The 17,814-nt window shown below is 42.4% G+C and overlaps 1 long non-coding RNA gene across 1 annotated transcript; it reads left to right on the top strand.

Annotated features, from left to right (window-relative positions):
- Positions 1-265: 265 nt before the first annotated feature.
- LOC129122008 (uncharacterized) lies at positions 266-4,003 on the top strand. Its single transcript, XR_013182704.1, has 2 exons — positions 266-446; positions 1,092-4,003. It is a non-coding gene; the product is annotated as an uncharacterized LOC129122008 (long non-coding RNA).
- Positions 4,004-17,814: the final 13,811 nt, after the last annotated feature.

Below are 17,814 nucleotides of genomic sequence, written 5' to 3'. Positions count from 1 at the left end.
ACGCCTCCCCCCGCCACCTCCATAGAGCGCCGACCGCCGCCGCCGCGTCTCGGGCGCTCCCCGGCAGCCCCACTAACTTTATCACCCTTCACGCAACCTACCCCACCTCCCGCCGGCACCCGCCAATCGCCGCCGACCGCTCCACCGGTCCTGCCAATCACAGCCGAGGAAGGGGGCGGTGCCAGGGCTGGGGTGGGCGGCGGAGGGAGGAGGTTTGGTTGCGCCGTGCCGCCGCCGCAGTGCAGCATCGGTATTCACGAATCCTGCTACGCCAGGGGCTGCTGGCGCTGCCGCGCAGGGCATTGGGGCCTGCGTAAGTGGCGCAGCCGCTGCATGGCGGCCGCTTGGCCACCGCGTCCCCGCGCCGTTTGCTGCCGAGCTGCAGCCCTCACAGAGCTCCAGTGCTAGGGGCTTGCCGTGCGAGCTTCAGGCGTTTTCACAGAAGGGTACTTTAATCTATGTATGCTAACATATATGTTCGTAAGATTTCTGTTTGGGATTTTAAAAAATTTGTTTAATATATTTATTTAAGCCCCCTCCGTCAGCCCACATTTCGGATTTGGCTGAGGTAAAAAAATTAGCCGATAGCCCACGGTAGCCCTGGGTTTGCAGTCAGACCCGGAGGAGGAGGTTTGCTATCTGAGCTGCAGGAGCCTGTCTGTACGGATCCAGTTTCAGGTTTGCTTTTGGGGTTTGGAAACTATTTCCCTGCATGTACTTTTGGCCGTGAACCGGCCTGTCCGGGGCTGCAGGCCCCCCTCAGACAACCGGGGCTCGGGGGAAACATTTGTGTTTGTCATGGTAAGCACTCAGGTAGTGGAGTGTTCCTGCTCAGTTAAACAAAACAAAGATGGCCAGGCTTCCAGATGGAGGTGGAAGTTTGAGTCATGGAGCCTTCCAGAGACTCAGCCGTGAGGGGTTTCTTCCTTTAACAGCCCGGCCTCCATCCCTGGTGGTGGCTAAGGTGGCTGCCACCCTGGCTTCCCAAAGGTCTAAGTGTAGTTGCCCTGGATGGGGCAGGGTAGAAAAGAAGGGCTCTGGAGAGGTGAGGAGAAGCCCCACAAACACCCACATCTGCTTTGTTCTCACAGCCGCCTTCCGCTTTCGGTTTGTGTGACTCACGGTTCAGATGACTGGGGGAAAGTGATCCATGTAGTAACTCCTGGAACGTGCAGATGGCAAGTCCAAACACATGATCCTGCAGAACTTCCAGCTTCTTTCCAAAGCCAACCTCATTCCTAATGCTTTCAACATATGTAAGGCTTAAAGGGGGCTGTCATGTGGGAGTTCTTATATTACGTCTTATCTGGGATGAAGCTTCTTCAAGGTAGGTTGCACCATATCATAGCTGTGAGCATTAAGCACAATTTACTCACTGGATTGTGTTATGGGAAATCTCAAACAAACTACCTGAAAGTAACTTTTGAGCTCATTTGTGTTGAATAAAGGTGACACAAATGTGACAGATACTTATCATATCAGAATTTATGTATAATGACACTTTCCCACATGGAACTATGAGCACACTACTGCAAGAGCTTGGATTTAACAAGTAAATCTGCAAGAACAGAACTGTGCAGAATGCCATTGAAATCCATGGAATCCAGCTTGAAAGGAGGCAACAATGGGCACAGAGGAAACAGCAAAGTCAACAAGATTTAAACCAATGTTAGAACCAATGAAGGTTATTGAACATTTTCAGAGTGAAAACTAATCAAAAATTACTTGCAAATCTTAGAAGAGAAAGCAGGGATTTTGTTTTTGGTTGGCTGGCAGAATATTCTCAGTTTCCAGCATAAGCATTTCAACACTGTTAAACTGTAAATGAAAACTAAGAATTTATATATATTTGGGGGGGAAGGGCAGAGGACAGATTGGGAAACCTGCAAAACATAGTAGGTACATAGTGACAAAGTGTCACATTTCATTGTTTATTTTAAAGCATACTTTAAAATACTTATTACCATAACAACAGAAAATCCCCCGACATTTGGTCAGTAAGAGAATAGCGATGTTTTCTTAAAGCTGTGGTTGTTTTTTTAGGATTGAATGCTGAAGTATTCAGCAGGATATATGGTGTTCCATAGCTCACACTGGCTTCAGCAGGTGGGAACCAAAGAAGTTTCTGTGCTTGGCTGCTCATAGCATCCCTTCACATGTGCCACACTTTGTCAGCCTCAGAGACCTGCTGCACAAGTACAATTGATGAGGGCAGTGAACCATAATGAGAGGACAAAAAAATTGTGAAATGCCTTCTATTTTCTATATCTCACACTCTCCTTAAATTCCTTTGCTTGGTATGGAAGGCACCATTATTCGTGTCTGAGAATGTAGCAGCCCAATTGTTTGTTTGGTAAAAAATTTCCCTAAGGAATCTTTTGTTCAGTCTGTCCCCTTGACTTTACCTACAAAAACCCCACAGTCCCTGTCCCCCTAACAAGAAGAAGAAGAAACAAACAAGCAAAAAACTAACAAAAAACAACCAGCCAAACAAAACAACCAAAAAACCAAAAAGTAATTTTATGGCTAGCATAAAGTAATTTTATGGCTTTGCAGTACCACCTTGCATCCATCCTTTGTGATTTGTCCAAATTCTACCTCCCCATTGTATTTTCCTCTTTTCTCTCCTCCACTTGCACTGGACATCAGTGATGCTATAATTCAAATCAGGTGGTTTCCAATTGGCATAATGGTAGTTCTGGATTTGTTCCTGCAAGTCTGAGCTTGCAGAATCGATGCATAATTCCAGCCTGAGTGCACTGCCACTGGTTATTTTGAGATGTCTGTCAAGTGTCCTGAGGAACCCTCTGCGTTGCAGGCTCTGTGGCACAGGAGCTGCTGCACAGATGCAGCATCTGGCTGAGAGGAAGAGAGCTGCCCCTTGCTGCACATATGGGAGAGCTCAGAAGCTGGGCAGCCTCCTATGAGAAGAGCCCGCAAAATGTGGGAAAGGGGAAAGAAGCTTTCCCTTGCTGTTGCTGAGCTGGAATCACCAGGACTCACCCAGTGTAATAGGTTGCCTTGCAGTGATTCCAAGGCTGGGCCCTGCTGGGTGGGGCTTCCAGACAGTGCTGGTGACAGGGTGGCTGGGGCAGTGTGGCACTGCAGCACTCCAGAGCATCCTGCATCTCATCCCCTGCTGGCCGTGGGGCTGGCTTTGTTCAGAGTGCCCCATTAATGCAGTGTGGACATGCAGATAATGTGAGCCAAAGCAGCCGTGGAGAGAATTACTGCAGAGGAGGTAATGCGCTGACAATTTGCACCCTAGTTTATTTCATGTTAATTTCTCCAACATAATAATCACCTCCTGCACCTTCTAATTTTCCCAGCATTTTTTCAGCCTGTGCTTTTTCAGGGGGGCCTTATTTTTCTCCAAAGCCATCGTGACCCACCTGCTGAATGAAGTAGCTGGCACACACATTTAACCAAATGTGAAATGTACTAATTTTGTTTTTCCTGTGATAGAAGCCTGTCTCAAGGAGAGCTGTACTGTAAAAAAAAAAGGCCTGAGGAAAAAAAAAAAAAAACAAAGCCCAAACCATAAACTGAAAAATACACCTATATTTTTAATTTAAACATTTTTATTGGCACTTCTACTGAAGCAGAATGTTCTTAACAACAAACCCATTCATACTGTGCAGATTCACTTTTATAGGAATTGTTTGCATTGTCTCTTGGAGAAATGCACTAATAATACATTGGATATGTGCCTAAATTGTACAACATAGCATGGATGGTGTCAGAGCATTGCAGAAGGCTTTGTATTTTTTTTGTACAGGATTTTAATTTGCAGAATATTGGTATTAAACTTCTGTATATCTGTAGAGGTGACTTTGAGTGGCACTGATTTAACAATATTCGCTGAGGCAAGAACATTCCAACCCTTCTAGACAGTGGTGCACTTTAAACCACCTGGGAGGTCCCTTCTTTTTTCCCTTCCTTTGGAAAATCCTTTGCAGTAGATTTCACGGAGTCCTCCATCTAATAAATTATTTTGCTTTCATTCCGTTGTCTTCTGAAATTCTGCATCCAATACCTTAACTCACCAGCTGGATTCCTGCTGCTCAGAACCAGACATACTAAAATATATATATTTAAAGATCCACCTCCTGATTCCCAATTTAAGACTCAGAAGACTTGCTGGATTTCTCAAGTGTAACAATATGTCTGGCAGTTACAATTGCAGAGGACTCTTACCGTGCTTCTCCCTCCAAAATCTGGAAAGATATTTGGGGTGTGACTTGAGAGTTAGCCAGTGAAAACTGCCTGGAAAAGTCAAGGGTCAGAGACAGTGAGATTTCACCAGGGAATGTTTGTGCAGGAAACACACAAATGTGAGGGAAGCGAGGCAGTGCCCATAGCAGCACAGCTTGCTTTGCCTTCACGGGCCTATTTAGAACAGGGAATATTTTTAGCCAATATAATTGTACTAATGCATAATCATCATAACTTGCAAAGAGGGAGATTGGATATGTATTCCCAGAATGATTTAGTGTTGCACTGTGATGCCATTTCCTGTTTCACCTATCCAACCCCCCAGGTGTGCCAACCTCTGCTTTCCCCTTTGCCCTCCTGCTCAGAACTGTCCATCAATCTTAACATTCCAGCAAGGGTGCCGTGTGGTTGGCAGAAGTTCAAAAGATGCCCCTCAGGTCCGGGTTCATTGGCCTGTCCAAGTGTCTTTATCTCTTGAGCCTTCTCCTCCTCGCACCTGGTTGGTGCCTCACCTGTCCCTTCCCCTCACCCCGTCCCCGGGGCTTAAAAGGAGATGGGACCAGGCGGTCTGTCTGTGGCCTTTGGTCCAGCAGCCCGGGTCACATGGGGCCAGGCAGGTCCCACCCGGAAATATTGGGATTAATATTCCTTATATTGGCATCCAAACGTGTGGCTGTACGAACCTGCAGCCCCAGAAGGAATCTCAGAACCTTGGAAAAGCTTTAAAGCAGCTTAGGTCCACTGTTAGAGCTCTGGATGCATAGCTCTCCAGAGAAACTTTGGGACTGATCCCACAAGAAGTTTCGTGGAATACTCGGCGCCTCTGGAAAGTGCAGCTCCTTTCTGGTGAGCGAATTTTCCAGGGGAGAATAGGGGAGCCCCTCCTGCCCGAGGGGTCCTATTCAAGTGAAGAGACCAGCCTGCCTGACTTTGCCAGCTTCGATTTCGGTGAGTATTTCTGCTCCTTAGGGAATAGAAGCTCAAATTCCGTCTCTGCCACAAGACTTGTTCTTTTTTCCTCTTGCATTTAGGTGCACAGCCTTGCGGAGCAAAGGCGATAATCCCCTGTAAAGCTTTAACTCTGCGGCGTGGTTTTGCCGTTTGTAGAATTGGCGCCGCCGTCAGTCGGAGGAGCGGGACAGCTCTGCCTGCCCCCGGCTCGGCAGCGCAGCGTGCCCGGCTCTCGGTGCGGGGGGGGAGCTCCCTCTCGGTGCCGGCGCGGGGGGGCTGCGTTCTCGGGCAGGGGAGGCTTTGTCTATCTCGACGCGGCGGGGCGGGTTCCCATTCCCTGCTGCTGCTGCTGCCGCGGCAGTTTTAAAAGCAGTATATACAGCTGCATTGTGAAAGCTTTGGTCTGATCGTTATGGCTTTTTAACCGTGGTCGTTTTAGAAATCGGTAGCTGATTTTGGCTTTGTAATCGGTCGGCGGGATTTTGTTCTGTGCCATTTACATCTGAAATGGGCTCGAAGTTAAGCACAGCACAAAAAGGGGTGTGTTATCATATTGTTGGAATTTTAGTTAGTGCAAATGTAAAGTTCTCTAAAGGAAAATTGAAACAGTTTAAAAAGTGGCTTTTTCTACACTTCCCACAAACTTCTCCTGAGGAAGTTCACAATATTCAATTTTGGGATAAAATAGGGCATGAATTCCCAGTCAACAGCCTTGGGCATTGGAGTAACCAGCACCCCCTGAAAAAGCCATTTGATGAATTTAGAAATGGCACGGGAGGAAAATTACAAGCACTCCCAGGGGGTCAACAACAACCAAAAAAACTGAAAGGGGAGCGCCGGCCTGCCAGGCGTGCAGACACAAAAAGAGCAGGCCAAGGAAATAAAGGAACCAAAACAAACCAAGCGCGCGGTAATGTTACTGTTTCTGTAAGTGAAGCAGATGCTTCAAAGACCACGTCTGCTGGTCCACGGTTGAAAGTGAAACAAAATAACCTTTGTTTTGATTTAGGTGAACCTATGTTAACTATGTCTTCTGTCAATGAGCCTTACAGGTTGCAGCTGACAGAATCACTCCACCTGAAAGACGCTGACTGGCATTTTGTCTCTGTCAACCCAGAACAGAAGGGCACTTGGCACCGAATTCGTTGTAAGTACATTGTCATTGGGGACACCAAACACACACCACATGAGATTGAAATTGCTCCAGGAATGACAACACCAGATCCTGAGCAATTCGTTCTCGGGTTGCACTGTTTCCACCCACCCCTGTTTCTTCCCAAAGGACAAATTGTCGCACAAGCTATCCCTGTGCCATTTTTGCCTGAAGGCACTGAAAAACAAGGGCCCACAGTTGCCCAGGTCCAAGTTATTGGGAAAGACAAACCTAACTTATGGGGTAATGTCAATGGGGGTGGGGAGTCAAAACGCATTGAGATGCTTGTAGACACGGGTGCAGACTGCACAGTGATCCCAGTACAAGACTGGCCAGCACATTGGCCTTTGCAAAATGTTGCTGGTCACGTTCAAGGTGTAGGAGGCCTGCAATTGGCAAGACAACCCAAAAGCATCATCCAAATCGAGGGACCAAATGGACAATTGGCAAATATCTGTCCATTTGTGTTAGATTATTGGGAACCTTTGTTAGGGAGAGATTTAATGGCTCAGTGGAGTGTCACAATCAATATTCCAGACTCTCCACAGCATTTTTGTACAGCGGCCATTGAACAACAGCGCCCCGCCCAAAAACTGAAGTGGAAGACAGACAAACCAGTTGAGGTGAAACAGTGGCCACTCAGTAAACAAAAAATAAAGGCGCTTGAGGAGCTAGTGGAAGAGCAACTGAAAAAGGGTCACATTGTGGAGACCACATGCCAAAATGCAAAGCTGTGTCCAGTGTCTAAAAGTACCTCTAAACTGAATTAGGGAAAGTTTGAGAAGAAGCATATTTATGACTAGATGGAAGACATGCTGCTTCTGAAAGATTGTTTTTTAAAAAAATAAAAACTTTATTTTTGTAAAGCACTTCATTATGGAATGTGATTATACCTTTGGATTTTACTAGGATTCTCTTTGTTCAGAGTAGTTTAACTCATATTCAGAGTGGGAAAAGCTGCTTTTCTTTTCTGTCTGATAAGAATGTTTCCACCAGAAGTGAGCCAAGGTTGCTGCTGGGCTGAGACTGAGTTTTCCTTCATGTTTACTTCTTTGTGTAGGCAAACCCCGGGCGAGTGCGTCACACAGGAAGTCTGGGGAGTTACTCCAGATTTATGCTGATGTAACAGGACACAAGAGAAATTTTTTGACTTTCTATCCCAAGCAGATGGAATACTGTTAAGTGACAGCTCCAGCAGGAACAGATTTGGGAAGTACTGTTTTAAAGGCTTGTTAAAGGAGAATGTTTTAAAGAAAGGTTGGAAATAGCAGAAATAGGAATCGTGTTCTTTCTCCAGGTTTAAATAATGCCTGACTAGTGCATTACAAGTCCATGCTGTTTCTAATGCTGGAATACTATCCAGTGGCCTCTGTTTCTCCAGTTTTATTGTTGACTTATTGATTTAAATTTAGACTATAAAGGGGAAAGACCAGTGCTAGTACTGATCCAAGATGTGAGTACTCTTGGTCTGTCTGGACTTGTGGTAGGCTGCCTATCCTTGGCTTGTGATCTTCCTGTTCTACTGCTAAAGTACTGAAAGAAAAATATTTGTATTTCTGGAGGAGCTGAGAGAGACCTTATAAATGTGCTAAAAGGCATCAGGGCAGTTTGAAAGCTCTTTGTAAAAAGTAAAACAGAAATGTGGACTTCTTTCTCTCCGCCAGTGTAGTAAATGTCATCAAACTTCCCATTAGTACCATGCTGTGTTTCCCAAGAAGAGAAATGCCATCATGTTCATCCTATTCAATTTTTAAAAATATCTCTCTCTCTGTCTCCTGCTTTAAAGCACTATTGAGAAGACTGGACAAAATTAAACACAGCAATTCAAAAGTCAGATCCATTAGCCAAGATGGAATTGGACTTTCTGCTAAAGGAAGAATGACGAAAAGTATTGACAGAATGAACAGGCTGAGGCTTTCTTTAATCTAAATATTGCAGTTTCTTTGTTTTACATATTTCCTGGATAAATTTCACTGAATAGAATTTATTTTTTTCTGGCCTAATGTTTTCATTTCCTCAATAGCCTTATGCTCCTTTTTGTATAATGCATGTGATAGATTAAATAATTCTATTCTGTTTTCTAATCAGTATTTGTTACTTTCCAGGAGTCAGATCTTATTGCTAGGCAACTAAATCAGAAATCTCCATCTCTGTATGAAGCAGTTTGCTGTATCCATGCTGCCCCTGTGCTTATCTATACATACATCTGTAAAATTACCTAAGTGCAGCTGTAAACGTCAAATGTAAACATGCTGTGTATCTTATCCATATGGAATTTATCTTGAAACTGAGTTGTTAATAATCAAAACAGCTTGGAAAAAGGCACAGATTTTCCCCTCCCCCTTTTTAGACATATTTTCCTCACATGTACCTGTCTTTAAGAGCAGCCTTAGTGCTGAAAATTATTTCTTTCTTTTGGACTAAAAGAAATAGAGATTTATTTATTAATCACTGCAATTTTTTTACATCAGGATACTTCCTTAATTTAAAGAATGCTTCTGTGAGATTTTGATTACTGAGATTATCTGTCACAAGATAGAGATAGAAGACTTAGTGTGAAAACCAACAGCAGGGCTTTAGCAGGTTGTAGTGCCAGCAGTCCTTCTCCAGTTTTTACAAAAGCTTATACATTTAATAATTTATTGAGCTCTTATTTGCTATCTTGGTGCTTGATTGCATTTTCAGTGTCATCCAGTGTATTTTGGTGATCTTCTAATAATATGTCCTCTGTAATGTCATTGTCTAATTACTAAGGATTTGTTCTTATTTTCTTCAATGTTATTTTTCTGCTACAGTATCACTGTTCTGCCACGGAGAAAAGGACTTCTGCTGTCACACATTGGCACGACCTTTTATTTTTTTTAAGCTATTTTAGAGTGTTTTATAGTGTCACAAGGTGCTTTTAACATATGTGTGGTGTGGGAGTCTCAGGAGTGTAGAATTAAGGTCAGCAGGGGCATGTGGAGGTCGCCTGGTTCACAGTCCTGCTCCAGACATAGTTAATGTCCAAGGTTCAGGGCCTTGCTGTGTTCTTTCTCTCCCCTATGCTGAGTGCCAAGACTGGACACAGAATTCCAGTCAAGAGTATTTTGGCTGTGGCCTGCCAAGTGCTGAGCAAAGAGTGACCAAGAGGTGACTCTTAGAGGCATTGCTTAGACATGCTGCTGTCACCATCCCTTAGATGGTGGCTTGGCTGGCTGAATTACAGCTGCCCAAGTAAAAGCCTTGAGAGGAACAAGCCCCTTCCACTACCCAATTCTGCAGTTTTAATTTCTCTTGAAACCAGCTTCTGATCCTTCACTGAGGATCTGCAAAAGGAGTTGATGTATGTATTTTCATCTAGGTATGCCTAAAGTTGGTTAGTATAAATAAAGGAGCTGAACTCCTGATCCATTTTTCTGTTCTAATTTTGGTTCAGCTGTGATTAAGGATGTTCCACTGTCCTTCCTGTTCAGATCAGAAATAGATTGGTAACTGACTCATGTTAGAAAATACTGTGTTTAAAAATAGAAATGATCGCATGCTGTGGGTGAGCCCATGGAGTGGGGCTTCAGGTGAAGGGAGGCTTTAAACTCTCTTTTCTGCTTTGCTGTCATAGCACTGCTATTATTTATGGTTCCCACATGGCACCGCTGCTTTTCTCACCTCCTCAGCCTCACTTGCTGTATTTAGGGACTGAGACAATCTGGCAAGTACAGCTGAGGGAGCAGAGGGAAGCTGTAACTCTGCCCCATCCTTTGTGTTTCAGTGGTGCTGAGGATGTAGGAGCTGGGAAGGCAGATGCTGAAGCCCTACTGAAGTATGGATGGACACAGGAGTTTGTGCTGTGAGAGACTTGCTTCCTGTTCTTGGGCCCAGCAGGCACTGGGCATACTGGTGGCACTGGTCACTCAGGCTGGCTCATGTGGCAGCCTCAGCTTACATCAGGTGCACAAAAAAGCACACTGTGGAGCAGAGGACACAGAACACGTGGAAACTGAAGAAGTTTCTCCCTTTCTTTCTGCCAGTTTCAAGTGAAGAGGGCACTTCTAAAGAGGAAATGGTATCTCACTCTTAGATTCAGCAATTAGCCTTTTTCTTAACTGCAAAAGTAGGTGACAAGCAGTGCTGGTTGCAGTGATGTACATCTCTGATGGAAAGCCACCAAACTGCACAGGAATATTCCCTGTAAGCCACCAAACAGCTTTCAGTTTAAAAAGAAGCTTGCACATCCTCCCATTAGGAATCCACTAAGCTGTCCAATATCCATAAAATGAAGTTATGATGTTTGGTATTGTTTGCTCAGTTATAACTTCTACATTAAGTCTCAAGTTAGAGTCACAGAATCATTATGATTGGAAAAGACTCTAAGATCCAAAAGATCCCCAAGTGCTGGGGCACCACCACAAAGTTTGCCACTAAATTACTAAACCATGTCCTCAATGCTACATCTGACCAAGCTGAATCTACTACAAATATTCTTCCTAACATAATATTGAGCTATACACTACTTGTTTTCTTTTACAGATTCTAGCCAGTCTTTTTGTTTTCTGATTAGATTTTTGTTGCAAAGTATCTAATTCTTGAAGATGTTACAGATGGAAGCATGAAAATGGTAAGTTATTAAGTAACTAGAAATAGTACCTGCAGTGTGAATATTTTTATCTTTTACGTCTTTTAAAAAATCCTACATTTTGTGAAGTTAGCTTTGTTTTGCTCAAGAAATGCTGTAGGTGTTGATTTCTTATAGGACGATTTTCTTAATGTCCATCACTAAATCTCTTGATTATAGAGACTTGTATCTGTGTGGTCAGGAAATTAGAATAGATTATCATTGTAGGTCCTTTCCAACTGAACTATTCTGTTCTACTCAGTACATTTATTTGTCATTTTTTTGGCAGAAAAATTGGGGTTATTTTTAGAAAACTACTTCAGTCTTCTGATAGAGTTGGTTCATCCACCTTCTTCAGCCTTTCTACAATAGTGCTGCAAAGACAGCAAAACCTATCTCAGTTGTTCATACCCAGACTAAATAAATGCATTTTATTAATCTATTATATTGCTAGTTCTCTCTCCCTAATTTAGCTGTGATTTCCAAATTTGCCTTTTTTTTTTTTTAAGTGCTTCAGTGGAGAGATGAAGTTGCTTGCCACAAAACAGGCAGAAATAAATACACAGGCTTTCAGCCTTCAGGGAAAATTTGGATGGATTTGCAGGATAAGCCTGATAGCAGACTCTAGACATCATAAAAGGAACCACGTAGCCCACACATTCAGTACATTGTCTTTGTGCATGCAGATAACGTGCTGGGGTTGCTACAGCTTCAACTTTCCATCCTGAACTTCCTGGCATAGGTGAATCCAACTTGCTCCATTCCTCCCAGGCAAACAAAACCATCTATTTTTAGAATGATTTAATCAAAGGAAGTTTTATAAAGAGGAAAGCTGAGATTCAAAAAGGAAATACATCCTGCCGTGCAAAGTTTGGCTCCAGCCTGCCCACCACCTTGAGCTAATATTGTCCAGGTCTACATTTGCAAGTGGTGCTGTGCAGTTGGAGCCAGTTTGGTGCCAAGAGCCTGATGTCCACGCTGCATCTGAGTGGGTGGAAAGGAGGGAATGTGCTTTGAACTTGCTCCACTTTTCTCCTGTGAGCTGAAAGTCCAGCAATAGCTGGGGCACAGGAGATGCTCTGCGAAGTCTGTAGAGTGCATCTTTCAGCTTTGTGTCTTTTGGGGGTATCTGGCTGTACTCTTTGATCTGGGCTGCATGAAACAAGGTAAGGTGAGAGGGAATGAACAGGAGATTCCCTTCAAAAGCATATTCCTGGTGTGAACTTACAAACTCATAAAGATGCCTCCACTGATTGGATGATTGGAAAAGTAAACATATTCTGCAGACTGTAGGGAATTAGTACTTTCTGCCCTTTGAAAATAAATTTTCTCTGTATTCACTGATGCTTTAAAAAATATCCTAGTATTTATTCTCTGTGCTAGGGTGAGAGAGGGAAACATGGTAGAGTATAAAGGTGTACAAGGGAATCTACTTGTCTGGTTAATAATGAAGGACTCACCTGGGAAGTGATTACATTCTGTTTCACAACTAACATAGAAGGTACATGGACTGAAAGTTTTTTCCATATCTGTGATATCACTATTTCAAAGCCTTCACCATTTACCTTTTTCTAAAGCTGCAACCAAGAGAGCTTTCCCTGATTTCAAATATTTTTATTCTTCATAAAATGGAAACTGATAAATTGAAGGCCTTGCATAATATCCAGTACACCACTTAATTGCATAGCATTAGCTGCAGACAATAGTATTGCTACCTTTATTCTTCTGAGTCAGTACTGTAAAATAATGCAGCACTGAATACAGAGAAATATGATAGTCCTGTAAGAATGGTGGAACTGAAGAATGTTCTATCATTCCAACACTTGTGAAAGTAGTAGAATGATGGATTTCTTGCCAAGGCTTGTCTCCTGAGACTGATTGTTTACAGGAGTTGTAGCACGGAAGCCCATGAGCAAAGATGAGATGAGGAGGCTGATTCTGCTGCTTCATTCAGATGAAGCAGGACTTGCTCTGAGCAATGAATGCATTCATTTTCATGAGGTAGTCTAAAAATGGACTACAAAGCAGGATGGAATCCAAGCCTACATCTTAGCATTCAAACTCTGTTGAAACAACTGTCTGCACAAGGCTGTGTTGCACTTGTCTTTGGGATGGCTCTTAGTGGAAACCAGTAACACCAGTATGGACCACTAAGGTGAGAACACAAAGCCAAAGGCCATGGCACTTTTTACACAGACTTTACTTAAAATAGGGAAGTGGGCAGGTGAGCAGAGGTAATGAGCCATGCAGAAATTTGTACCAAAGCTTTTGCAAGCCTTAGCATGAGAGCTGCAGCATTTATGTAGCTTTACACGTGAATGTTGCTGGCCTTTTGTAAAGGAAGTCAATCCATCAATGAAAAGCTGTGATTTAAAGCAATACATGTAAAATAAGCCTTCTTTTATCCCAAACTCTCTCTCCCCCTTTCTGAACCACTTTATATTGCCATTCCACATGTGATACTTCCTTCAGCACTACATCAGCCTGTGTGGTGGTCACTGGGGCTTTTGCCAGAGTCCAGTGTAAAGCAGGTTTTGGCAAACTGTGATTGCAGATTATAAAAGGCTGGCAGCAGAGTTAGCATGGGGTTAGGAGCCATAATACTGAGAAAGTTGGCTAAGAGAACCAATATGTTTCTCAGCAGAATCCCTGGAGCTGGGAAGTCCTTTCCTCATGATGATTTTAAGGTCATGTGGTGAGCAGCATTTAATTTCTTTGAGTTGGAGATATTTTTAAATTCTGCTGGGTGTATGTGAGCATCCTCAGCATCCTATTTGGGGAAAAAAACAACATATAGTGTAGTGTACCACATTCAAAAACTCTCTGATCCCTGAGCATTTGAGGTTTGATTTTACTGTGAACATCTACTTTTTAATCATATTTGGGGCCTGAGTAATTCTAACCATTGCTTGAATAGTAAATGCTACTTGGTCCCTCAGGATTTGGCCTTTATTTTTGAAAAAAGGCAATGGAAAATGTAAGAATTAATTAATTCCCTGCAGGTTTTTGTATTCTCTTCAACTCTCAATCTGATTTTCTGGATCTTTCTGCATGTTCACATGTACTCAGCAGCTGAGCAACTATGGTTTAAAAAAAAGTCACTGAAAAATACCAAAACTCTGTTTCTGTCCTCCAGCCTTTTACAAGATACCTGCAACAGAGAGGGTCAGGAATTTTAATGCCAGCTGATTTGAGTCCTAGGAGAACAAATAACTGCACAGTATTTTTGCCAGTGTAATCTTTGGTCATTATTATTGATTGAAATGAAGCTTAAAAGTGGGTTTCTTCTGAAGTCTTTTGAAAAATGGTGGCTGTCAATATGCTTTTAAGGCTGAAACATCTATCAGCAGCCCTGTAAAGATGGTGAATTAGTTCTGCTGAAGTATGTGACACCTGTGAGAACTCCTCAGTGTGTCTGATGGGGAATCAGGGGTAGCTTTCAAATTTTGGATACAAATGGAGGGGAAGAATAATAATTCTCTGTGATGTGCCAATTTATGAGCAATGAGTAAGTGCACTATGCAGGTTAAAAGCACCTCTTTTTTTGAGGAAGCAGCAAGGAAGAAAGTGTAAAATTATGTACTGAGATCTGACCCCAAAACTACTCAACTTTACAAAAACTATTCACCAAGAAGACCTGTAGAACTCAGAGAGAGTTTCCTGGGGGAAAATTCTAAGTATTTGAGTGTAACTTGTTGAGTTTCATGGGGTTGTGATCTGACTGTTTAGTTAGGTTTTTTCCTTTGAGTTGATATTTGCTGTCTGTCAAGTGGAAGGTCTTGCACAAGAATGAAAGTTATTTTACAAAAAATTAGGTGCTGCAGAAATCCTTGATTTCTAAAAGTATGGTCATGCTTATGAAGTCTTGACAAGAACATTTTAATGAATTTCTGTTCTAGAAGATAGCCGTATTTAAATAAATTTCAAACTCCCCCAAAACAACAAAAACAACCAAAAAAAAATCCAAGTGCAAAGAGTAAAGACAAGTAATTTCCAGTGATTCATGCAGATTATTCTTTCTGATTTGCTAATATTTTATGTGGAGATAATCTGTGAAGTCCCTTGAAGCAAAAAGCTTTAAAGATATTCTTAAGATCTTATTGATAATACTAATAAATCTTATCAATGAGGAAGTAGAAAGCAATTTTTCCTGAACTTTGCCTCAACAAATAATTGTTGACAAAGGGCTCTTGAGGATGAAATGTCACATCTTCTTTTTCCTGTGGCTTGTGATAAGTTGTGCAATCAAAACTCTAAGGTCACTAGTTTTTTACTAGGAAAGAGTTTATTATGTCTACATGCCCAAATGTTTTCAGTTCTCCCTAACTCTGATGGCACAATATGTGATGGAAGTAAAGGAAATCAAGGTAATATTTGTGTCTGCTCATACAAACACAGCTCTACCATCTCTTACTAGTTAGGTAAATTCTCTGTCTTCAAAGTTCAGGGCTGGAAGTAAATATCAAAGATGACCAGTGTCAAATGTGTTGTTTAGATTGCGCCTAGTGTTCAGTTTGTTTCCTACTGAAGTTTTCTGTGCTGCCATTGACAATTCCCACCTACATAAAAGCAACATCAACAGATAATTCTTTTGCCTCTACTGCTCAATAAAATAAACTCAAAGGCAATTTCCTTTCCTCCAATACATTGAAGTCTTTAAGAAATTAATTGCTGCATAAAACTGCTAAGCACGACTGTGATTTTTTTGTCATCCTTTTAGCCAACCTTTCTAGGCTGGAAAAAGATTGTAATTGTAGATCAGGCCCTATTGAAGATTTTTCAAACCTTGGATGAATTTATTATAGTACATAAAACAAATGTAATTTTGACTCACCCTGTGTATAAATAGCTCCTCTAATGTACTAGATTTTTTCTCAATTACTCAGATTACTCATATCTTTCCTAGGTTATCAACTGATTTTTTATATAAAGAAGAGGGAAGATTGATTCTGACATTTTCTCAGTTGTGTGCAATGACACTTTTAAAATCGTAACAGTCTCCTGCCAGCTACGGATATTGACTCAGGCTTGAGATTTTCAGAAGACATGCTTACTTTAGAGACTAGTTTGTCATGTTTCCATCTGTTGGATAAATATCTTTTTGACTAAGTGTAAAACCTCAAATACATGTCATCCCAGATGCTCAAGAAATTTTTCACTTGACTGCTGAAAGGATGAGATGCAAAATCCTTTCAGAACACCTGCCAAGCGAGACTGCCCAATCCCGTCCCAGGCAACTGGAACAGCCACCTGAGGTTTGCAACTTCAACAATCCCAATGTGGAAAACAGTGAGACAAATCTTACTGCTGGGGAGTGTATGATTTCCCCAGCAGGTGGGAGATGTAAATCAGGAGCCTGGAGGGAGCCAGGAGATCTGAGAATGGCAGAGGGTTGGACGATCAAGTGCGTGCCCTCTGCAGCCGGGTTCCTGGAAACCTGACCTTGGGTTATTTTGGATACTGGCTGATAAGAACCTTTTCCTCGTTGTCTGAGCACTGAGACTGAAGAAATTTGCATTCCTCCTTTTTGCATTTGATCCTACTGGCTGTACCAGACAGGGCTGATGGGGGCAGGTGAGACTGAAATCCCATTGTGCAGGCTCCCTCGCTGGCACGCAGAGATTTCTGTCCCTCACGGGGAGTATTTGTTAACACCTTGGGAGGTGTTCCTTCAGGGTTCTAAAACCAGTGTGTTCACTTGTAAATACTCTTCTTTTGCCTCTCCCCCTTCCCTGAGATAAAATAATGCTCTGGTGGCAGAGTCTCTGTAATCCCTCTGTTGCTTCCCTTCAATAGATGTGCAGGGATCTGTTTTTTAAATAGAAGTCTCCTCTGCAAGACCAATGTGCTTTCATTGATACTGGGGTTTTCCTTTCTTAAAAGTATTCTACCTATTGATGGATTTGCCTAGGAAAAGCAAAAGCAGTTAAAGCAGGAAGGAAGCAAGAATGACAGAAGAATCACTTCATTATACTGTTGACTTCTTCGCAGCAGGTTTGATGAGACCAGATAAAGACAATTTCATTTTTTTATTCAGTAATGAGTTTTACTTCATGTAGTCACCAGCAGACTTGGTGATCCTATTTCCCCTTTTATATGGTGTGATTTTAACCATGCAGTTTCCCCCTTTTCTCTGTCAGAATAACCTGAAAAGCAGGTTTCTTTTATTTTGTACTTAAGTTTGATTCTGACCAAGGCAGTGAACAGCTGTGGTCTTGCTGTAAGTTGCTACTTTGATTTTCCCTATACTTTCCCAATCTCTGCCTGCAGAACAGGAATGTGGGACTGGAAGTGACTCATTGGATCACAGAATCCACCTCTCTGCTGCAGCATTCCTCCCATCTTATAAACTCCCTTTAAAAACATCCAAACTTAGTCTTGAAACTGCTTTGTCATGCACCTCACCTGCTCTGAGATATCCTACATTGTTTAAAAAATACTGCTAATGAACTTGAAAGGCCTCAGCTCTCCTCACTGATGCTAATTAAGCTCTTTTTTCCCAAGATATACACATGGAAATATGGTATGTAGGTGTTTCTTTCCAGCTGCTCCTGCCAGCATGCTGCTCTGGGGCCCCACTGATTAGAAACACAATTATTTTGCTCAGCCTTCATGGCCAATTGATCTGTGCTTGGAAGTGTCACCCAGCTGCCCATATGGTCATGCAGTTCCTTGTGTTGTCAGAACTCTTCTGGGGAGGTTTGTTTCAAGTAAGTCTGGGATTGCTCACTGAGTTATGGGAATGCACAAACTTATTTTGTCAGTTTATATTACATGAAAAATGTGGGAATAGGGTGGAAGATCCAGGGTTTCTGAATGATACTGTAGTAAGGGAAGAAATGCCTGGATTATCTGAGAATGAACAGAATGAGACTGATTACAAAAGCTTTGTAAATAGCACTAT

The sequence above is a fragment of the Agelaius phoeniceus genome, chromosome 6 (assembly GCF_051311805.1).
Source record: "Agelaius phoeniceus isolate bAgePho1 chromosome 6, bAgePho1.hap1, whole genome shotgun sequence".
Taxonomy (NCBI): Eukaryota; Metazoa; Chordata; class Aves; order Passeriformes; family Icteridae; genus Agelaius; species Agelaius phoeniceus.
Note: the sequence above shows the minus strand (reverse complement) of the source record. Positions and strands in the feature narration are given on the sequence as shown.